This window comes from Pseudophryne corroboree, chromosome 1, assembly GCF_028390025.1.
Source record: "Pseudophryne corroboree isolate aPseCor3 chromosome 1, aPseCor3.hap2, whole genome shotgun sequence".
Classification (NCBI taxonomy): Eukaryota; Metazoa; Chordata; class Amphibia; order Anura; family Myobatrachidae; genus Pseudophryne; species Pseudophryne corroboree.
In genome coordinates this window covers 1,096,311,215-1,096,319,302 of record NC_086444.1, presented here as the reverse complement: position 1 = coordinate 1,096,319,302, position 8,088 = coordinate 1,096,311,215, and positions in this window count along the sequence as shown.

Below are 8,088 nucleotides of genomic sequence, written 5' to 3'. Positions count from 1 at the left end.
CCACACACAGACACACACACACACACACACACACACACACACACAAACACACAAACACACACACACACACCCCGGCCCAGGGGTCTCTGTGGTGGTAATGTTGGCATATTTCTGTTTTCCAGTTACTCCTACCATCTCATAATACCAGAACCTTCCCTTACATTCTCTACATTTGGGTCCATGCTATACTATACGTGTTGTTCTGGTACTCCTTACAAATTCCTCTACCACTTTGCTTCCTGCTCACTCACTTCCCAGTCTATCCCAGTGGACCTCCTCACCCTCCCATGTGAGTACACTATCTTGGAACTTTCCTTGATTCCTCCCTCTCCTTCAGACCACACATTCACTCCCGCATGCAGTCCTGCCGTTTCCATCTTAAAAATATTTTCAGGATCAGACTCTTTCTCACCCTATATACTACTAAGACTCTCATCCACTCACTGGTCATCTCCAGATTGGACTAATATAACCTCCTCCTATCTGGCCTCCCTGACAACTGCCTCTCTCCACTCCAATCTATCCTCAATGCTGCTGCCCGGCTCATCTTCGTCTCCATATGTACTATGTCTGCCTCCCCTCTCTTAAAAGCCCTACACTGGCTGCCCTTCCCTTCAAAATCCAATTCAAGCTTCTCACACTCACAAAGTCCTCACCCATTCTTCTCACATTTATATATCTGACCTTATCTCCCTTTACATGCCTAACCATTCTCTTTGCTCCACACATACTTGCTGCCTCTCCTGCCAACTGATTACGTCCTCCCATTCCTACCTCAAGATTTTGGCCCTGGTGCGCCATACATCTGGAATTCTCTACCTCTCCCTATCAGACTCTCCACCTCCCTAGAAAACTTCAAACAGACTCTCAAGACCTACTTCTTCATCAAACCCAGCCGTGTCTCATCCTAACCTCTGTTCCATGCTCACTTCTACTCCATCTGTGTCACTACTGTTTGTCTGTCCCTCACCTTTAGAATGTAAGGTCTCACAAACAGGGCCCTCTCCTCTTATGTGCTTTCCTTCTCTTACTTAGACTTCTTCTTCTACTCCATACTTACTAACCTAACCCTTGATTTCTGCCACCCTGATACTTATCTCAGTGTCATGTTCCCTGATGCAGCAATGTGTATATACCCTACACTTGTCCTACATTGTCTTGTACTGTAAGATGCTGTTTTCCTGTTTTGCTCATTTGTTTACACACTTTGTTAGGCACTATGGTACCCTTGTGGTGCCATATAAATAAACAATAATAATAATAACTGACTGCTATGGGCAACATTTTCACTTCTAGAAACCCGCAATTTAGTAAATATACTACCAGTCCCTGTCCTTCCTGGCATGTAGCTATTTCTTAGTAAGCAATGGGAACCCAAGAGCTTATCTTGTAGTGCAGTAGTTCCCAAACGTTTTATATCACAGTGCCCTAGAATATCCACATTTTTTTCTTCTCGGCACCTATAGGGCTAATATTTATTTTTGAGAAATTCAGGAAAAATATTAAATTCAGTACAATACACTGTTTTACCTCTCAAGATCGGTTAAATGGTGGATGCACTGCTATCTGTCTCCATATTAAATAATTGGCAGCCACCAGTTCTGGTTTTGCCTGCATCAATGACCTTTATTAATTTTATATGGTCCTCGGCCAGCAACCCATGGCACCCCTGCAAGTGCCCCATGGCACCCAGTTTTGGAACCACTGTTGTAGTGGAAAGTGAATATGGTCAACTTCCACCAGAATTTGCTTTTGTTTTTAGAAAAGACAGAAGTTCTACACAGTTGTTACAAAAATGCAGGGCCGTAACTAGGTGTGTGCTTGAGGTGCCTTGCACACAGCGCAAATGCACACCGCAGGTTCACTGACTACCACCGCCGATAACATGGCCACTGAGCTCTTCGCAGCAGTGGTACCCACTGTCATGTATATAGTGGTGTGCTCAGATATTTCTCTGCCGAGCACACCACTACATACAAGACAAAGGGCAGCGTTGCAGCTTTCCCTGCATGCTCCGCCCCCTCCCAGCTTTAAGACAATCTAGCCGGCGCCGCTACCGAGTGATATGTACTGACAGCTGTACTGGCTGCACCGTCAGCGTCTAACAGACTAACAGAGAAACAGGGGTGAGCAGGTTGGTAGTGAACTTGGGGGAGATGGTTGCTATGGAACACAGCGTGATGGGGGGAGGGGGGCAGAGGGTTGCTTAAGTGACACAGTGTGACAGAGGGGGTGGTGGTGGTTTGTTTGCTGAGAGACACAGAGTGATGAGGGGAGAGAGGGTTGCTGAGTGACATGGGGGGGGGGTTGCTGAGTGACACCGAGTGATGAGGTGGGATTTGCAGAGAGACAGTGACGGGGTGGTGGGTGGGTTGCTGAACTTGATGAGAAACACAGACTGATTGGGGGGTGTTGCTGAGAGACACAGAGTGAGGGGGTGGTGAGAGGGTTGCTGAACTTGCAAAGAGGCACAGAGTGACGGTGATGGAGGGATGGTTACTGAGAGGCACAGAGTGATGAGGGGTGGTGGGAAGGTTGCTGGGAGACACAGAGTGACGTGTGTAAGGTTGCTGAGAGACACAGAGTGACGGGGTGTTGGGAGGGTTGCTTTGAGACACAGAGTGACAGGGGTGGTGGGAGGGTTGCTGAGACACACAGAGTGACAAGGGGTGGTGGGAGGGTTGCTGAGAGACACAAAGTGACGGGGGTGGGTAGTAGAGTTGCTGTGAGACACAGAGTAAAAGGGGGTGGTGGGAGAGTTGCTGAGAGACACAGAGTGACAGGGGGTGGTGGGAGGGTTACTGAGACACACAGAGTGACAGGGGGTGGTGGGAGGGTTGCTGAGAGACACAGAGTGACGGGGGTGGGTGGTAGAGTTGCTGAGAGACACAGAGTGACAGGGGGTGGTGGGAGGTTTGTTGAACTTGCTGAGAGACACAGAGTGACGGGGGGTGTTACTGAGAGACACAGAGCGATGGGAATGGTGGGATGGTTGCTGTGAGACACAGAGTGACAGGGGGTGGTGGGAGGGTTGCTGAGAGACACAGAGTGACAGGGTGGTGGTAGGGTTTCTGAGACACACAGAATAACAGGGGGTGGTGGGAGGGTTGCTGAGAGACACAGAGTGATGGGGGTGGGTAGTAGAGTTGCTGAGAGACATAGAGTGACAGGGGGTGGTGGGAGGGTTGCTGAGACACACAGAGTGACAGGGGGTGGTGGGAGGGTTGCTGAGAGACACAGAGTGATTGGGGTGGGTGGTAGAGTTGCTGAGAGACACAGAGTGATGGGGGTGGGTGGTAGAGTTGCTGAGAGACACAGAGTAATGAGGGGAGAGAGGTTGCTGAGTGACACGGGGGGGGGGGGGTTTGCTGAGTGACACCGAGTGATGAGGGGGGATTTGCAGAGAGACAGGAGAGACAGTGACGGGGTGGTGGGTGGGTTGCTGAACTTGATGAGAAACACAGACTGATTGGGGGGTCTTGCTGAGAGACACAGAGTGAGGGGGTGGTGAGAGGGTTGCTGAACTTGCAGAGAGGCACAGAGTGACGGTGATGGAGGGATGGTTACTGAGAGGCACAGAGTGACGAGGGGTGGTGGGAAGGTTGCTGGGAGGCACAGAGTGATGGGTGTAAGGTTGTTGAGAGACAAAGGGTGACGGGGTGTTGGGAGGGTTGCTTTGAGACACAGAGTGACAAGGGGTGGTGGGAGGGTTGCTGAGAGACACAGAGTGACGGGGGTGGATAGTAGAGTTGCTGTGAGACACAGAGTAAAAGGGGGTGGTGGGAGAGTTGCTGAGAGACACAGAGTGACGGGGGTGTTACTTAGAGACACAGAGCGATGGGAATGGTGGGATGGTTACTGTGAGACACAGAGTGACAGGGGGTGGTGGGAGGGTTGCTGAGAGACACAGAGTGACAGGGTGGTGGGAGGGTTGCTGAGACACACAGAATGACAGGGGGTGGTGGGAGGGTTGCTGAGAGACACAGAGTGACAGGGGGTGGGTAGTAAAGTTGCTGAGAGACACAGAGTGACAGGGGGTGGTGGGAGGGTTGCTGAGACACACAGAGTGACAGGGGGTGGTGGGAGGGTTGCTGAGAGACACAGAGTGATGTGGGTGGGTGGTAGAGTTGCTGAGAGACAGAGTGACAGGGGGTGGTGGGAGGGTTGCTGAGATACACAGAGTGACAGAGGATGGTGGGAGGGCTGCTGAGAGACACAGAGTGAGGGGGTGATGGGATGTTTGCTGTGAGACGCAGAATGATAGTGAAGGAGGGATGCTGAGAATAGGGATGTAACTAGGTGTGGGCGGATGGTGCTTTGCACACAGCACATTTGTGCTGTGGCCACACCATCCGCATCCACCTTGAATGCCCACCACCAGCTTCAGCGCTGCCTGCTATGACAGTAGCGTTGCGCCCGGCTCCTCTACCAGATGCACAGCTGCTGATGTACATTATAGCCAGAAGTGCTGCTCGGTCTCCCAGTGTGCTCCGCCCTGCTTCTCTCTTCTAGTGCAGCAGCATCCCTGCACCAGCACAGGCAGGAGTTACGCATGGGATGCTAGGAGCCGGGCAGGGGATGACGGGAGCTGGGAGGATGGAGTGGCCGCAGCTCCAGCAGCAGCTCTGATTCCATAGTGTACCACAGCTACAGACGTCACCAGCACAGGGACTTCACCCCGCCGCCACCATGGCTGCCTGCACTCCAGCCATCATTACATTCAGTAAGTACCACTGTGTGTGTGTGTGTGTGTGTGTGTGTGTGTGTGTGTGTGTGTCTCTCTCTCCTCTCTCCCCCTCCCACCCCTCTCTCTCTGTTTCCTTCCCACCACTCTCTCTCTGTTTCTCTACCTGTCACCTTTCTTTCTCTCTCCTTCCCAACCCTATTGCTCTCTCCCTCCCTCTCTCTCGTGACTCTACCTACCATATTGTGTAAAAGGGAACTCTACCTGCCGTAATGTGTAAAAGGGGACTCTAGCTGCCGCAATGTGTAAAAGGAGGCTCTTCCTGCCATAATGTGTTAAGGGGAATCTACCTGCCATAATGTGTAAAAGGGGCTTTACCTGCCGAACTGTGTTAAAGGGGTTTCTACCTGCTGTAATGTATAAAAGGGAGCTCTAACTGCCGTAATGTGTAAAAGGGGACTCTACCTGCTGTAATATGTAAAAGGGTGCTCTACCTGCCGTACTGTGTAAAAGAGGCTCTAACTGGCATAATGTGTGACAGGGGCTCTACCTGGCATAATGTGTAAAAGGGGTCTCTACTTGCCGTAATGTGTAAAAGGGAGCTCTACCTGCCGTACTGTGTAAAAGAGGCTCTAACTGGCATAATGTGTGACAGGGGCTCTACCTGGCGTAATGTGTAAAAGGGGTCTCTACCTGCCGTAATGTGTAAAAGGGAGCTCTACCTGCCGTATTGTGTAAGAGGCGACTCTACCTGCCGTAATGTGTAACAGGAGACTCTACCTGCTGTAATGTGTAAAAGGGTGCTCTACCTGCCGTACTGTGTAAAAGAGGCTCTAACTGGCATAATGTGTGACAGGGGCTCTAACTGGCGTAATGTGTAAAAGGGAGCTCTACTGTACCTGCCGTAATGTGTAAAAGGGGACTCTACCTGCCATAATGTGTAAAAGAGGCTCTAACTGGCATAATGTGTGACAGAGGCTCTACATGGCGTAATGTGTAAAAGGGGGCTCTACCTGCCGTAATGTGTAAAAGAGGCTCTACCTGTCGTAATGTGTGACAGGGGCTCTAGCTGGCGTAATGTGTGACAGGGGCTCTACATGGCGTACTGTGTGATAGGGGCTCTATATGGCGTAATGTGTGATAGGGGCTCTACCTGGCAGCATAATTTAAATAATGGAGACTACTGTGCAACATAATATGAAGTGGTATTGATTTTGTGGTCACGCCCCTTCCCTGTGAAGCCACGGCCCTATATTTTTTGCACGCACCTACGGCGTACACTGGCCCTATTTTAAGTATGGTGGGGTGACGATTCTGTTTCTTGCACACAGCGCTAAAATGTCTAGTTACGGTACCGTTATGATGTGGTTACTATATAGAGTTAGGGGCCCCCTTGTTTCTAACCTCTGTAGTTTTGCCACAGAAGAGATTGATGTGAAGACTATTTTAGCTATGTTTGCCCTGCATAAGCTTTCCTTTCTATATAAACAGAGAAGAGAACATTTATGTGGGTTCATTACAATGTGGCACACAGCACAGCCTCAGTAAATATACCTTCCTATACAGTATGCTTTTAAAAACTCATCAGTCATGTGCTCTATGTATGCATAATAAAGAAAATGTAAGGCTGGCTGCGTCTGAAGAATTGTAGTATACATCTACTTATACAGAACCAAGTGAAGGGGTCAGCACTTTTAAATTAATCTCTGGGTGCAAAACATTGCATATTTATCCTTCCTACAAGCTTCAGAGCTTTCTAATATATTCCATGTAATAACATGGAGTCAAACTTGCGATATACTGTAACAGAGAACTAAAAGGGGAAAAAAAGAACTCTTTAATGTAACTCTGATTAAAACAATAAATGGAAATATTTGAACATGATGTGTAACATTAATCTTATCAGTGTTTCTTCCATGCAGTGCCTATACATGAAATTCAGTTTGCAATGAAACATGCCGCTGCTAGGGATGAGAGAACTGTTCAGAACTGCTGCGCAGGATATTCAGATCTCCCCATTCCATGTTTGTATGCAGAATTTTGAACATGGCAACAGAATGATTTGGCCTCAGGTGTAACCCGCCCATCCCCGATCACACCTCACAGTAGAATGATTTGACAGTCATTTCCGCAGCTCGATTTTTTAAATGATATTTAGCAAAATGCTAATTTACAAATGTATCGCCCACACTTTGCGCTTTTGTAAAACAGAATGCTCCGCCTCACCATACGTTTCACATGAAGTTTCGCCGTGACATCGCTAATCTCAAAATATGGCTAAATACTGTGGTGTGTTTTACAAATTATAATGTAAATTATAATATAATGGCTTTCAGTCCCAATGAGGGATAGATAAATAGACAGGGTGGTCTTCAGGTTGCCGGCGGCCCGGCTCCCGACGACCACCATACCAGCGCCGGAATCCCGTCCGCCGGCATACCGACATCTTTTCTCCTTCCTGGGGGTCCACGACCCCCTTGGAGGAAGAATAGATAGCGTGGCGAGCGTAGCGCGCCACCGTGCCTGCAGCGTGGCGAGCGCAGCAAGCCCGCAAGGGGCTCATTTGCGCTCGTCCAGCTGTTGGTATGCCAGCAGTCGGGATTTCGGCGCCGGTATGCTGGCCGCCGGGAGCCCAACCGCTGGCATCACATACTACACCCAGATAGACATGCTATGGGAAACAAAGAAATAATGGAGTAGATGTATTAACCTGGAGTAGGCATAAGGAAGTAATAAACCAGTGATAAAGCAGTGTTAAGTGCAAAGTGATAATGCGCCAGCCAATCAGCTCCTAACTGTTAACTGACATATGGGAGCTGATTGGTTGGTGTGTTTATCACCTTGCATTTATCACTGGTTTATCACTTCCTTATGCCTTCTCCAGGTTAATACATGGTATATTTGCTGCATTAAAAATAAGGACCCCTATATGCACTATGTGGGTGAGTATGCTTGGCTCTGTGGCAAGGCACAAGAAGCATAAAGCTATATGTATGCAGTCAGAGCCGGCCATAGGCATAGGCAAACTAGGCAATTGCCTAGGGCATTTGATATGACTAGGGGCATCATCAGCTTCTGTTGATTAAAATGATATGCGGCATGCCTATATTCTGTATGTAGCATTTCATATGCAGATACAGCCACAGTCTCACACAGTATATAGGCATGCTGCATATCAGTTTAGTCAGCAGAAGCTGCTTGTGCATCCTAGCCACATAGCAATGCAAATAAGATGCATTTTCATTAAAAAAAAGGTGCCCGACGTTAGCATTGATGCAAGATCTGTGAGGACACATCTGTATCCAAGCAGAGGCAGAGGTCACAGTGTTAGTGGAAGTGTGAGTGCTGTGTGCATGTGAGTGGGTTGGTTGTGCAGTAGTGTTCAGAATATGTGTAAGGAGCAT